This window comes from Myiozetetes cayanensis, unplaced genomic scaffold (assembly GCF_022539395.1).
Source record: "Myiozetetes cayanensis isolate MyiCay16 unplaced genomic scaffold, myiCay2020 scf16, whole genome shotgun sequence".
NCBI lineage: Eukaryota > Metazoa > Chordata > Aves > Passeriformes > Tyrannidae > Myiozetetes > Myiozetetes cayanensis.
Genome location: NW_026087270.1, coordinates 14,862,564 through 14,878,462, shown reverse-complemented (window position 1 = coordinate 14,878,462; position 15,899 = coordinate 14,862,564). Strand labels below are relative to the sequence as shown.

The following is a 15,899-nucleotide window of genomic DNA, read 5'->3' as shown; positions in this document are numbered from 1 at the left end:
CTCTGTACCCTCATTATGTCCTTTTTTCATGTGTAAGAGGCAGGAAAGTAATGTTTTAATGTGAAAAATTTAGCATTTAAAAGAAAAAGCAAAAAGCAATTTCAAGACCAAGGAAAAGCTCTGGGACAGGGCTTTGGTCTTCATTTTAATGACTGTTCCACAACCTTGTATAACAAAATCCTATGAGTAGGAGATAACCTAACAAATCCAAGCATACTTTCAAATGCAGTGTTAGAAATAGATTACAAAATGTTTTCAAGTAGCTTTTAACAAAAAAAAAGAAAGAAAACCCAAAATCCTGAATAAGCAGGCTGTGATTCTCCTTTTTTTCTGCATATTCTGAAAGTTGATTAGAAATCTGATAATCAAACAGCACTTTTTAAACCCCTTGCTATCATCCTGTATTTCCAATAATGCATATATGTGTTCTGGAATGTAATAGATAGATTGGTTTTTACCATTTTTTTAAGGAACAAGAAGAAATGATAAGATTCTTTTCACTGGCTTCTACAGGGTTCCATAGATCACCCAAGAGAGCGCCACAGAAGAACAGCATTTCAATAATCCCCACTTTGAGTAATAGTTTGAACATAAAAGATTACTGTGCTGAAGGCAGCCAGTGGACATATTTCACACTATCACGGTAGCTTTCTTTCTTATCACTTTATTTCATGATATCATCTACCTTGGAAAAATAAGACTGTATGATATTTCTGTCTCCTGGAGTTGAGAGGAGCATAACGATTCTATCAGGTTTAATACATGACAGTACTCCTACATCACTTTTCAGTGGAAATGTAGAAAATCCAAGGGATGGATTTCAAGGAAACAAGCCTACATACAGTGTTTGTTCCGTGTATGTTTGACTTTCCCCTTTTCTGCAGGCTCCTGAACCCTGCTGGAGAACTCTGGCCTAACCCTTTCTGTGGAAAGAATAATCGTAAATCTGCATGAAGTTTATGATGATTAGTTTCTCTTGGAGCTGGGCCAAAGAATAAGCCTTTCTCCAATACAGACTTCACATGCAGGCTCTGTCAAGAATTCATTTATTAATCCTTTCGATCAAGCCTGGATTAAGCCATCCAGGGGCCCTAATGACATCAAGTAACTCTGTGCTTTGAGATCCACCTTGTAGTCAAAAACCTCCATAACAGCAAGGAGAGGTTACTCCTGAACACAACCCATGCTGCACCTTCACTGAATCCTCGAGTCCTCCTGGACACCTGTGTCAGATCATCTGTGTACAGATGATTTGCCCCCTTGCAAGCAAAAACAGGCTCAAATGTTTCATTTGAGAAGAACAGGACACACCACACAACTGTGCCACAGGCCAAGAGGTACAGGAATATTTGAGAGGTACAAAGTGTTGGAAAGGTCAGTGTAACCCAAGAGAGAAGATCAGCTCTAAGAAATCCAGTGGTCAACCTAAGACTTCCTTTACTCCCACCCTTTTATTCTAAAAGTACAGCCATGAAAAGATTTTAGCAGCCACTCAACGTGCAAAAATCTACAGACATACTTAGCCATACATAGCATTATTTTTGTATCAAAGGCAATCATACTTTGATTCAACTACTGCTTCCTATAAGCTGTTTTAAAACTCTGTCACTCCATTTCCTACGAGTTCAGCTGAAAATTGGTTTCTTTGGCTTTTAGCCCCTATGAGTTTCACAGTTTAAATTCTTTGTCTTTCTCTTTAAAATTCAGATTTGAAGGTTGATATTCTACTTCAGAAGCAAGATTAAGCTAAAAAACTAATTTCCACCTTCTTTTATCTATTTGGCTATTTCATTTCAAGAGAATTAGCAAGATTTTCCCGTTGCAAAACTCCCACCTGGTCTGACTTGCCTGCAAGGTTAGTGTCTCCTCTCAAATGCAGCTGAGTTCAAAGCCATCCCCCTCCCCTTTCCTACCACAGCCCCCTCTTCAATCCAAGCAAGATTTGTTGCAAACATTTCACAGAGCTCTAACGTTGTGTGAACTCTTGCAGAATTATTGTTGTTCCAGGAGTGTCCTGGGGGATTTTCAGAGCTGCTGTGAGACAGTGATATCCCTTGTGGAGGACTAATAGACTGTCACTGTTTCCACTGGGAACAATGAAGGTCAGACGTGCCAGGTAACCTGTGTTAACACGGAACTTCCTCGCTCTTCCCAGGAACAGCTCTGAAAATAACACCATGCTGAGATCCCCCTCCTTGCCATTTCATCGAGATCACATCGAATCAGCCCTAATAATGCAGTCTTTTTGCTTCAGCCCAGTCCCTGGTGAATCAACTCAATAACCCCACAGGGTCTGCTGCTCTGGTCGCTCTGTCAGGAAGTGTCAAAGGACAGAAAGGGAGATGCAGGGCGGGAGGAAAGGTTGCCTGCTCAAAGTGTCTGTCCCAGCAGCTCAGCCCTGAGCCCTTCTCTCATCCTGCAGCATTCCCCTACCACTCACTGTTTGAGCACTTGCTTTTATAACCTTAGCAACTAACCCATGTTCATTCATTTTAACCAATTGTTTGCCAAATCCTCTAAAAATTCGGATTTTGTGTGTGTGTGTGTGTGTGTTTGTTTTTTACCTTTCAAGCCACTTGGAGTTCTTCCAGAGGAAACAGACTGGGGATGTTCACAACATGGCAAAGGCTGGTGGATGAATTTTGCACTCTCTCTATTTTGAAACTGGGATTCTGCTGGGTCCTGCAGAACAGCAGCAGATTCAGGGGACACTCACCCAGGAGTCACTGCCATCCTTCCTCAACCAATACTCTGTAAAAGATAAAAGTTTGGTTGATAATATGCATACTTGCAGGTGATATCCAATGTTTTATTTTAACACATCTGTAAGCATCTTTCACTCCCCAATGCATTAATGGCCCAGTATTTTGTTATATTCTGAAAAACTACAGGGGTAAGTGTAAAGCAGGGCGGGAGAAAAGGGGGATCGAGAAGTTTTAACAGGAAAAACTGCAATTCATAAATATTATGACTACAAGGGAAAATGAACCACAGCTTGATCACTCAACAAGAATAGCAATTAGGAACAATTGTTGAATTTAGTTTAGGTATGCAGCATACGTAGGTAAATACACTGAATGCTAATGGTTTTATAATAGTCTTATTAATTCACACACATAGTTAATGTTTAAGATAAACTCCCCATCTTTAGAGTAATTTATGCATTCCACTTTTATAGAATTCCAATTGAATGAGTATGAACATAATCATTTTGCACAAATGTTCTCTAAGGAGTGTGCAGAGAGTCTGAGGCAATGCTGAGGCTCCCCACAGCTTTATTCATAATGGATCAGTCTATTCATTCCTTATTAATTTAATGGAGTACAACTGAGCAGTCTAGCAGCTTGAGCTTATGAGTGTTTCACAAATGGGGCTTTTTGCCTGTAATCGCTTAATCCTACTGGCTAGGCCTCATAAATTGAATAAAGGAGCGAACTAGGTTTTAATTAAGTCTAAGGAATGAGCTTGTCTGAAAGATACTTCAGCCTCTTAAGATCACAGTGGTGAAGTGTGTTTGTCCAGGAGCCTAGCAGGGGCAAGCATCCCGGGCTAGTCAGGTTAGAGACTGGTTTCTTTGATGTAAGGCATTTGTTAATACGTTTTTCCCTTTAATTAAAAATCTGTTCTCCACTGTCAGTACCATCCGAGAGCATAAGTGAGACAACTGCAGCAAACCTGACCAGGTCTGGAAAAGAAAGAGGTTTGGGGTTCATTCTTTCTAATTCCATAGGGCAGCTCGCAGAAAAAAGCAGAGATTGACACCAATATACATGAGGCCCTAACAGTTTCGAAGTGCTGTCCCTTGGGCCTCAGTGCCCCTGGTTAAATACAGCTCAGGCAGAACCCAGGAGGAAAAATGCAAAACTGTGAGTCAGGCCCTCATCCCTTTCAGGGGTCCTGTACTTTACCAAACTCCCACCTACCCACACGTGTCACCCCATGCCATGATTGATGTCTCCGTGCACATCCAATTACCAGCTCAGGAGGACTGATTTGGTACTGACTTCTTACTAAATCTGGGTAGGACAAGTGAACTAAAAATTTTTCCCTTAGAGGCCCACAGAAAGACTGCATCTCTTGCAAAATGTATCTGCAGCCACTTTCTTTTAAAATTCAACGGCTGGAGAAAGAGTTCTGTTCTAGATTTGTAAACCTGTCTCTTACCCAGGCTGGGAAAGAGGGGAATTCAAGTTCCTCTATACTTTTTTGCCAAACTACCTGTTGAGGATATATCCTGGGCAGCAAAGATTTCAAGATTCATGGTGATGTAAAATGCTTTCTCATGAATGCATTCCATTTTCTACTCTGGTGGGCTATCTGGAGTACATGCATTAGAGAAAGCAGAGATGCTTAGCACTGATCTCGGTGCCCTCCTCCCTCCCTGGACCAAGGCTGGAATATAAACTATACTGTGCACTCTCATAAAAACTGTTGGCTTGGTGAATCATCTTCTGAGATGCAGGATTTTCTCTTTGTGCGTGTAGATAAGGGACAACATTCTGGAGAATCCTAAAGCAAGGGTTCTGTTTGTTTGATTGTTTGTTTTTTAGTACATTGAATGGGGAGGATACACTGTTTCTGCTCTGATTTTACAGCTTACAGGTTTTACAGATACCTGGTTTTACAGGAGCCCAAAAGTGCTCAATTACCTGGCTGTGGTTTTCATACACTAGTGCAGCTGTACAGTGGAGTCCCAACAAAAATCAGAGTGCTTTTGCTGTCTGTACAAACCCATAACCAGAGAGAGGTCCTGACCCCAGACAATCTAAAGCAACCCACCTAAGGGCATCTAATCTCTTCTAAAGAGATTTGGCATTCATTCGTAATTTTCCTCCCATCTTTGAAAATCGGAATGTGAAAATGTAAGGCTGGTGAAAGGAAGGCTAATTTGCCTGGCTTCCTTCTTGTGGGTTTTACTGAATTATCCTGCTGCCCTTTAGTCATGTTTTGGTATTAACTTAGCTGCAGGCTTAAGTTATGCCAAAGGCAGGAAGGATATGAATTTTAATTAGGCACCCATCTCTCACTGAATTCTCCCAGGCTCCTTTGAAAATCCAGACCCTCGAGCTGTCATGTATGTGTGCGTGCTTGTTTCTGGGCATGTTGTATATATTTGTGCACACACGAATCTACATAAATAAATAAAGTGACATGATCAGATTTTTCAAAGGCACTCAATCTCGAGAAGCACCCCCCGTTGTTCTCAACAAGAGGTGGTGCATGCTGAGCTCTTGTTAAAAATTCAGCGCAGATCTCCGACCCCAGGGAAGGCTGAACTTTATACAGCCCAGGCCTGAGATGAACACACATGATTTCTGAACAAAATTAAGTTTTAATTGCTTTGATAGATGCGGGGATGGGCAAAACAACGTATCTTTCTCAATGGTTGGCTTTTTTGGTTCAAACCCACTCCTCCTGAGCGAGTGAGAGCGTTGGGCATCCTGCCAGCCTGAGTCTGGAGTCACAGCTCACAGGCTGTGACAGGCTGGAGCAGTGCAGGCACTCAGAAAGCCTGCTGTACATTTTCTATTCTGTTAAAATGGGGTGAAAAAGAAATAAAGCTAAACAAACACCAGAAGTGCATGTTAAAATGTAAATGCAAGACGTATTTATCTAAAGGGATATTGAGATTGCTTAATTATAGAACTTTAAAAAAAAAATAAATAAAATCCCTGGCTTTTTTCCTTTAAACAGCTTGTTTTCTGGGCAGAGCTAGAAAGGCAGGCAAGGTTCATCTTGGGGATGATGGAACTGTTGTGGTCAGCATTTTCAAAGCTGGTACCAATTCAGGATCTAAGACTATTTTGAGATTTGATTAAATTTTCTAAACTTCTGAAAAAAAATTTTTAATTATTCACTCAAGTAACTCTAAACAAGAGAACTCTAGCAAATGAATATGAAGGCTCCTAGATGTACTTCTGAGAGCATTTCTCATGGCAACTTGCTTGGGAGTGACGGGTTTGTTATTCAAGAGACAAGTTCCAGTGCATGTTAGTGAGTCACTTGTGACTGTCAGACTCCAGTGGCTGTTCAACTTCTTGGGTGCAGTTAATCTAGGGATGCTTCTTTGCACCAGCCAGGTCAACACCACCTACAGCTCAATTCCTCTGCCTACAACCAGCATCCTTCCCTTGCTTCCCATATTAAGTGTCTCAGGTCGATCAGTGTATAGAGAAAATATCCTACAGAGCTGCTGGAACATTCCCAAGTGTGGGAACTTTGTTTTGGAAGAGGTCACACTTATGCAAGTCAAAAGGATCCTTTTCTATCCTTATTTTCAGTGTGAGCAGTCAGGGAGCAATACTTTGGAAGTACTTTCTAAATAAGCAGAAAACTTCAGGTATTGTTAACTATCTCCTGAATAAATGCACACAGCACTCTAAAACAAACGCTTCTTAATCAAAGTACTAGTAATCTACTTTTTTAAATGGATAATTTTCTCATGTTTTAGACCAATGGAACTTAAAGGGAATAACATATAACAGTGTGCGACATTTTCCAAACTACTGCAATTTTTCAGGTGCCGCTAAAACAACTCTATTGACTGATTTATACTAATGACTTAAAAAAGATGCTGCAGGGCAAATCACACACTCTTAGTCAATTTACAACAGAGGTCATTCCATAAGTGACAAGGTGTGCACCTCCTTTTGAATAGCTGTCGGACCAAAAAGAAAACAAATACTGAACTCAGAGAAAATATATAGAAAATGTGGTTAAGTTAACACAGAATTCTCATGATGTTGTTAATTGCTAACATTAATGCATATCTCCTCTCTTTTTCATCATCCTGCAAAGAAGAAAGGCACAACAGGTATAAATATTAAATCTGCATAAGGAGTAGTCCTAAAGTGCTAATTGAAAAATATTCCTATGATTTCTGTGAACACTTAGGACTCATGGCAAGACAGGTACTAAGGCAGACAACTTCCCAGGAGCACCACGCATGTGAGGGAAGCACGTAGTGCCATCCCCTCCCATTCTGTGAATCGTGGGAGATATCCTGTAACACAAACAAGCAATCCAGATCCACAACAAATCTCTCCTACTCTCTGACATGATGTGCAGCAAGCTGGGATCACTCATTTGGAAAGGAGATGGAACAATTAACAGCCCACAGTGACAGGGTCAGGACAGAGTCCAGATGTTCATAAATGCGTTGGAATAAAATCTACTTTTCCGGGGGAAAAAAAACAAACAGGTGACCATTCTTACCTCTGTCACACGCCTGTTGAAATCATCAGGACAACAATGATGTGGCCCAGTGGGTTTGGGAAGGAGGCTGCAGCCCTGTCCAGCCACCAGGCTGGTTGTCAGGAATGGCTGGGCAATCCATGTGCAGGATCTCACACTGGTCACCAAGGTGCCCAATTTACTGAATGTAATCACAGGTTAGAAAATGGCCCAGCCAGGTGGGACAGAAGGGCTGACAGGCCAGTAGTCTTTTTCACGTCCCTACAATATGATAGACTATATATACAATCAAAATACAATTTGCATGAGTGTCAATGGTGAAAAATAGGATGCCAGCGTTGTCTACCACAACAGCTGTTCGGCATCTGAATGAAATACTGTATCCAGTATTCACCCATCTCATAACATCTTTTTTGTAAGCCTCAGAGGTCACCTAAATGCATTTATTGACTTCATTATTTTTATATAGGGAGAAAAAATTGATGGTGCTACAGAGCTGAGCAAATAACTCACAATAAAATCTTTATTCAATATATTTCATCTTTTTTTACTGTTCCAGCAACACGGTGAAATTCTTACATTTAACCATTATCTAAAAACACTATCTGAGAATTTCTGCAGTAAATTTTTTTATACTATAAGATGTTCTTAGAAAGTTCAGAGTGAATGTTTACCATTACAACTGTGTTTATTATTTAGATAAACCAGGCAGCACTGTTTCTATTCTCCAACTGACTTATATAATTCATAGTACAGTGTGACTTGTGAATTTTACTGTAAGTGTACATGACAAATCCATGAACAGTTGGTTAGAGAGGCTCAGATTCTAGGACTTGTCAATAATTAATTTTATGGGGAGTAAAATTAAAAGGCAATTTGAAAGGATCATATCCCAAGTGTCCTATCCAGAAAAAAACAGAGACCAGAAAATGTAATAGCAATGCACAAATCAGATGTAGTTTCATTGTACATATTCTAAAATGAAACTACCTGTGACATTTTATATGAGATCCTGGATGTACTTGGTTGCCTTTTTATTCTTAAAAAAATATTTCATTCCACTGAGCACCCATTTCACTCATTTCCTGAGTGGGACACAGCCAAATCCTCAGATGTTACCACTTACTCCTGGCCCCTTGGCAAAAGTCTAGTGACACCTTAGCTGGTGAATGTACAAAAGGAGAGGCTATAAATAATGTTCCTGAAACAGATACTTTTTGCATCAAAAGCGCAGCCTGTGAGGCGCTCAGGTGAGGTTCCTTATGATGAACCCATATGAACCCTGGATCATTCAGCAATACAGCATCAATTCCTGCTGGTAGAGGTGGGTGCAGATTTCACAATATACAGCTCTGGAAAGTTGATCTGATTCAGCAATCTCCTCTTTGGATCTTATTTTAGGGCAGGCTAAGGAACTGAGACAACCTCAAGTACAGTTATGTATGTCTTTGGAATGCTCATAGGAATGAGGTTTTTCAAACTGAATGAGGTCTGAAATCTGCTTGAGAAAGCTTTACCCATCCTTATTAAAACAAATGAACCAACAAGTCAAGCACATAGCTCATTATGACTACAAAAATAATTCAAAGCAAGCTCCCCCACTGGCTCACCACAAAGGGATGGCTCATTGGCTGTGCAGGGTACGAGGAGGAACGAGCACGGATGCAAATTGTGCTGGGGACACAAGGATGCTGAGCTGTGTGTGTATGGACAAGTTTCATCCTTTAACTGTGCACAGGGGAATGTTCAGATTTCTGCTCAAAGGAATTTTAGTCACAAGCTCTGCACAAAAAATGTCTCTTCTATGATGGGGAGATAAGATGCAACAAGTTCTAAGGCCCTAAATGAAAAGCCAAGTCTTATCCAAGCGTCCTCTGAATTTTCATGCATTTCTGCCACAGTAATTTTGCATAATTAATCCAGGCAACATAAGTAAAGCATTACTTGATTTCTGTAATTGCCAGAAATACACCACAAGAAACAGGAGCCTTGATGTTATGACAAGAGAATGATACAAGGAGGTACCATGTTCTCATGATGATGGGCTCCTCTTTAATCTGTACCCATCAGTGAGCAACCCTATAAACTACAGTTAAGATCCAAACCTCTCCTTATTAATATAGAAATACAGGTCTAACTCTACTCCTATCTCATACAGATCCTGCTGCCACAACATTTTTATGTTTTTGGTGAAAGACAGAGTTGAAAAACTGCTGAGCAGGGTACAACTGCTTCATGTAGTCTGCGCACACTGTTTGAGAACGGCAGAGAAAAGCTCTGAGACAGAGAACATTCACATTCCACAATGTTTGTATATAAAAGTATTCTGATACTGTCAATCTTACTCTCCTCACAATCCTATAGACTCTTAACACTACAAGTGATTTTCCAGATGATCTCTTGGCAGAGGTTCAACAGAGGTGCCCACACACTGACACCCAAGTTCCCATTTCAGTGGATACTCTTTCCACAAACGAACAAAACAGATTTGTCCCTCTGATTAACTCCTCTTGATCTGACACAGTGGGACATAAATGGTAGGGCATGGGTTTAATTTCTACCAGCCACATGTGTCTCTCAGTTACCCAGTCAAGGGGGCTGTTCCCTTTGTGGTCAACCTCAAAAGAACAAAGAAACCAAGGGAAGTGACTGAAGTCAAGCACGTGGAATATTTTCCTTTCTACCTGGAGAGTCTTTCAGCGAGACTTCAGGGGTGAAACACAGAAAAAACAAAGTTAAGATCCCCACCTCCTTGAAATCTATGGGATCTTTGCCACTGACTTCAGAGAAACCAGGATTTCTTTGTAAGATGCTTTGAAGAAGACTGCAGCTTGTTCAGTTACCCAGTGTATCAGCACTGGCTGCTGCTGATTTACACCAGCAGAGAATCTGATCCCCTGTAGTGCAGGGAGGACAGACTCATCCACTCTCAGTCCTCATTGTTACTCACCAGCCTGAGCCTGTGCTGCAGATAAATAGGAGGCTTTAATCCCCAGGACTCTCAATCCAGTGCCTCTCACTGCTGCCAGATTCTCGTTTTGTTTTGTTTTTTTAATACAAGCTTACAGAAGAACCAAACTGATAAACTTCCTCCTGCTCAGATTGCAGGAGCCCAGGATAATATAACAAGTTAAATGAAACATTAGGAGAAATAGAAAGCACTTTACAAAACACACACTGCCTCTTTAACATTTCAAATTTTTCTTTTAACGTAAAATTACAGCATAATATAAGAAAGGAATCCTGCAAGATACTTTATCACAATACTTGGGCAACTTTAACTCATCTCAAGTGTTATTATAAGAAATAGAATTTACTGGTATGGACTTATATTCAATAGCACTCCTTCCCTTTTTAATGAAATGTCATTATTCCAATACAAATCCTTTCATTCCACAACCCGCTCCCCCCTTCATCTCTCTATATTTCATTTCCTGCAGTTACGTGATATTATTGCCTTTTTTTCCACAGCTATTGATTTAGGTGTATATGGTTATTACAATGCAAAATAAAACAGTTCCCCCATCCATTCTACCTTGTACCGTTGAACATTAACTTAATTTGTTTCAAATCTGCATTTGATTTGGCAAGGAAACCATTTATCTTTATGAAGAAAGCCCTCATAAAGTAGGGACTTCAGGAGATCACTGCTTTAAAAATTTAATAGCCTTGTGTCTTATACACTAGAAAAATGAATTAAACCTTCAAATATTATATGTCTCAATGTAACCTTTTTGCATTTCATACTATGTTTAATTCATTATATCCCAGGAAAAAAAATTTAGATAAAACCTCACTAGATTTAGGGTGGTAGTTGGTTCTCAGTTTTGTTTTGACTTGGGTTGGGTATTTTACATTCTAGGATTAGAAGTCTATCAATACAGTATTAGCAGATGGATGTAGCTGATTTTCTTAGGCTGGAGTTGGTTGTTGTGTATCTGATTTTCTTGATTTGGTTCTCAGCACTGATGAGAATCATTAAGTTCTGAAGCCACTGCCAAATTTGACCTTCTAACCCGCATGTAGCATGCAATATCTGTGAGGATGATTTCTGTGGCACAAGCAAAGGACAAGCTTTCAGAATCTAACACAATCACAAATCAAAATAATTTATGTATTCTCATTAGCGATGGAATATTTGGACTGCAACGTAGCATATGATGACTTTTGCATGATGGGTGAAGCAATAAGGCAGGAAGCAGAAATATCTATGACTGTAATGAAGAAGTTCTGGTTTAGAGAAACAGTCATTGTATGACTAGCATGATGTACAACACCAGCAACCAAAGGAAAAAAATTAAATTATTTTGCTGAGGTGAGAACTGCTTTAGGTACTTATGTCCTGTATTTCTTGGAAAAACTAATATTTTACATTTTGCATTAATATAGTTAATTCTCGACGTCTTTAAAAGAGGGCCTTTCCTTTCTTCAGTTTGTTTTCCTACTCTGACCAACAAGAGCTGTGTCACTTTCATGGGTTCATTAATAATTAATTTTTCATCATCACTGAACACATCAAAATGAATTGCAGTGAGAAATCTAAATAGCTTTCAGACCTGGGCTGAAGGCCCCAGAATCCCTGGCCATCCCTTCAGTGCCAGAGTGAAGATCAAGGACTCCTTGATCACAGACCTGCTGACCACTTACACCAAGACCTCTGAGGGAAACCTCCAGAACTCGAGACTCTAAATCTCTGAACTCCAGCATATGAATGTGACCATACTCTCCCACACTCCATTTCTGTGTGCTTGTGAAATTTACCCAGGATTGTGAATCCTGAACCCAGGAGTCCAGACAGCAGCAATCCTAATTCTCTGTACTTCTCTCCCAGCTGTTCTGCCCACTCATACACCTCTCTTGTTTGGTTACAACAAGTTTAGCCAAAAAGTGGTGAAAAAAAAATCCAGTTCCCGAGGCTGATTCCTGGGAAGTTCAGCTTCCCAAACACAGCCGACAGGCAGAGCAGACATGAGGCAGACCATGAAGGCAGACAGCTCAAATGGCCTGGTCTGGCTGAGTCTGGCAGGAAGTTTAAGCACAAATTAGTAAACCAGAAACACTTCAACAGTCTCAAGTCAAGAACTAGAAGTCAGTAAAACTGTGAGAAAAAATTAGATCACTTACTCAGATGAAGAGTTGTAAAGGTAAAAATGCCCATCTCTAGGCAGGTTGACCTTAGTACATGGAGATGAAAGACACCAACGTAGCACCACACAAAAAATACAAATGTTATACTGTATTGCTGCAGCAGTATTACCAATTAATTGTTTTTATGTTTGTTAGAACTCTTAGTATTGAAAAAAATCCCAGTCAAATACACCTAAAATGAGGAGGGAGTTTCAAACAGAGAGGAATCATGAAAGCACAACAAAAACTTAAGCAGAAGAAAAAGCATCTCAAAGGACTCTTTAGAAGGGACAACCCAGTGAAGGGAAGGGGGCAATAAAACAGCCAGAAGTTGTGTAAGTAGGGAAAGCAGGAAGCTTATAATCTTCAAATCTAAAATAAATTCCCCATCAGAACAACTTCCATCAGCCTGCACTGCTGCATTACTGAGCTATATTCTTTGGTACACCTAAGTTTTATTGATTTTAGAACTATAAAGCAAACTGCAGACTCTAGAAGTACATTGGATAGGTCTCATTACAAATCTCCCTGTCTGTATCTTAGAACATTCTTAAGCTGCATTTAGCAAGCAACCTGGAAAGCGCTGATATACTGTGTACACATATTAGAGACATGACTGTATTTGCCTATTCCTTCCCAGTAGGTAACAACAGGCTGTTTTCATTGGATGATCTCCAGAAATGAAATCAGAGCACGGCATTGTGATTACTCAGCTCATACAACGAATTCCCAGTTTCAGTAAGAATAAGTAACATTCTAATTTAGAGTTGATATTTGACACTGTATACGAGGGGAGGGGTCTACTTTCCATTTTCTCCTTAGACAACAGAGTAAACTGCAAAACTCCCTGCTAAAATGTATGATCTTTGGAGAATGCTAATTGACCTACTAAAGTTGGCTTATTTTATTTGGTGAAATTTGCTTATCACAGGCCTCTAGGTGCTCTACATAAACAATATAAACGAAAATAATGAATAGACCAAATACCTAAGTGACAATGGGGACCACATCAATAGCTGTCTGCCCAACAGAATACGGCTCAAAAGAAACCATATTATAGCATCTGATCATCTCAGAAGAGGGAACTTTCCCCCCTTCTGAGGTTTGTTTTATTTCCAAGCACAGGGGGATTTGTTAGTTTGAGGCAGATCAGGTATATCCGCCCCTTGCAGACTGCAGAGCACAGCAGTTCTGTGGATATGAGCACATGTAGAATGGATGCCATCCTGTGGGTGTGGAAAGTGGATGTACAGGGAAGGGCAGGCGATCCTGGGGAGAACAGCACACACTCCCACACTGCCAGGGCAGTGGCTGGTCTGAGACTCCAAACCGGGCAAAGCTCCCTGGGATTCTGGTGGCTCCCCACAGACACACAGGACTGAGGACAGACACACCAACAGCAGAGGTTATCTCTGATTTTATGCACTTTCCAAAGTAGAGGAGTTCTCTTGAGATAACCCGAACTGGTTTTTGTTGTTGTTGCTATTTCTGGGCACTAAGTCTGGAGAGATTTCCGAATAGGATGAAGTGAGCACATTGTCTTCTCATGGAAAGGCTCATCCAGCAGCAATGTTCTCTCTAGGTCAACCAAGTCAGAAAATAAACCACATATGTAGGAACACGGGCAGGATCTGAGGGTAAACCAGTCACCCTCTGTGAGTCACAGTAACGCTTGAGGGGTATAAACTATGAAACTGCAAATTTAATATTGAAATAACCAGACTAGACTTATGCTAGCTAGCTAACAAAACAAAGTTCAGCATTGCTTCATTCACCAGCAGCTCAGGCAGCTGCACTCCTCACTCTGACCTTGCCAGGTCTCTGCTGTTGGTGAGCTGATGTCTCAGGTGGCTCCACAGCCCCCTTGTCCCATGAGAGCAGTTCTGAAACACCAGCTGCCCTTCCTGATGTGAGGGACAGAGGACAGACCAGCCTCCACTTTGGAAAGCAGGATCTTGGGCAGGACCCAACACGTCTGTCCCCACTCACAGCACCCTTTGCCACGCAGTGCCCAAACTGGGACAGGGGACTGTCAGCTGTGACACGTCATTCACTCCATTCACAATTCCCAGAACTCTGCAACTCAGGTGTCTTAAGAAGTAAGTGCATCTGCTGATGCAGATGAAAGCAAAGTAAACAATAATACCTGTTTTTCATAGATTTCACACCACTTCAGAGCAGCATCTGAGACATTCCTCCTCTTCACAGACTTAAAAGTTTGGATGGGGAGAAGCCTCATTCAATCTCCTGCTAATACAATATGAAACACTCTTCACAGCTGTAATTTCCTGTAGCATCTAAAATGTTTCCTGTTAATATTTTCCATGTTGTTGCTGTTTTTATGAAAAAAATCCCCTAAATATTAACATTTTCAGATGGCAGAGTGGAAAATGCTAATATAACTCTTAGAGACACAGCATACAAATCCAGAAATAGATCTAAAGGCAGATTTCTCAGCACTCCCTAAATTCTGGCACAGGGAACAGACCAAAACTCCAGTCCAACCTTCTGCTTTTCCTCAGCCAGTGTTCAGATGCTGTAATTTGACCTCGATTCTAGCCAGAAGACAAGCCTCATTTCTGTAGCATAACACAGATTGTGCACCTTTATTTTATCATTGTATCCATACTAATTCCTCTGTTCTCCCATTTCCATGGCAAATAATAATCCTACCTTGCTTATAATGCTTGGAGGAGAAAGCTTATGCTCTTTTTGTAGGAGGTAAATTACATTTACTAACTATAGTTACTCTGTGCTCTTGCTGTTGAAAGATTTTAGCTCAATGGGAGGTTTGAGAGACAGGGAACAATAAACACAATAAAGCTACAAAGTAGCCAAAAACTAAACTAAACAAACAAAAAAAAAGCCCCAAGTTCTAGTCCTATACTGGCTCTTAGCTCCTCTCAAAAATTCCATTTTAAAAGCTTTAATGAGTGCCCATTTTGTGAGCACCTAGAGGACGAGGGATGTCCACAAAGACAACGAGGGCTATGCCAGGAGTGTGCCTGGCATTCGCTGGGAGCTTTACTGCCCCAAGGAAACTAGAACACGCCTGACCCTTGTAGACAGCAGCAACAGACCCAGTAAACAACTTGCATTATTATTTTGCTGTTTCTTTGTCCGTGCTGCCTGGAGGGCAGAGCCAGCTTTGTAGGAGCATTAGCCTGGCTCCCCTGGCTGCCCAGCCTAATTACTCAGCGAAAACCAGTGGGCTGATGCCTCATCTGGTAACTGGAACTCAGCGACCGCCAGCCCCCACCAGTGAAACTGGGTGCATTTATGCCAGTCGAGCCCTGTCTGTCTGTCTGTCTGTCTGCCTGCCTGTCTCATCCCCTGGCACAGGGCTACAGGATTAATGCAGTGGCTCCTCTCCAGCTAAGCAAGAAAAATATCAAATTGGACATATTTGCAAGACTGTGCATTTAGTTGCTGAGTTGAGTGCACAGATTAACATTTGTTCATGTACTTACCTACTCTTGACCCAATTTTCAGTAATGACCTCTACAGCTGTGGCCATAATTTGGGTACTCACAGACCATGAATATTGGTAATCAAATGTCCTGTGTGTGCCCACAGAT

The 15,899-nt window shown here is 40.9% G+C and overlaps 1 long non-coding RNA gene across 1 annotated transcript in view; it reads right to left on the bottom strand.

The window, feature by feature from the left end:
- Nucleotides 1-15,899, bottom strand: part of LOC126637926 (uncharacterized) — an 85,561-nt gene that overhangs the window by 43,286 nt on the left and 26,376 nt on the right. The window contains exon 7 of the long non-coding RNA XR_007628466.1: nt 2,565-2,751. This is a non-coding gene — a long non-coding RNA (uncharacterized LOC126637926). The remainder of the gene's footprint in view (nt 1-2,564; nt 2,752-15,899) is intronic.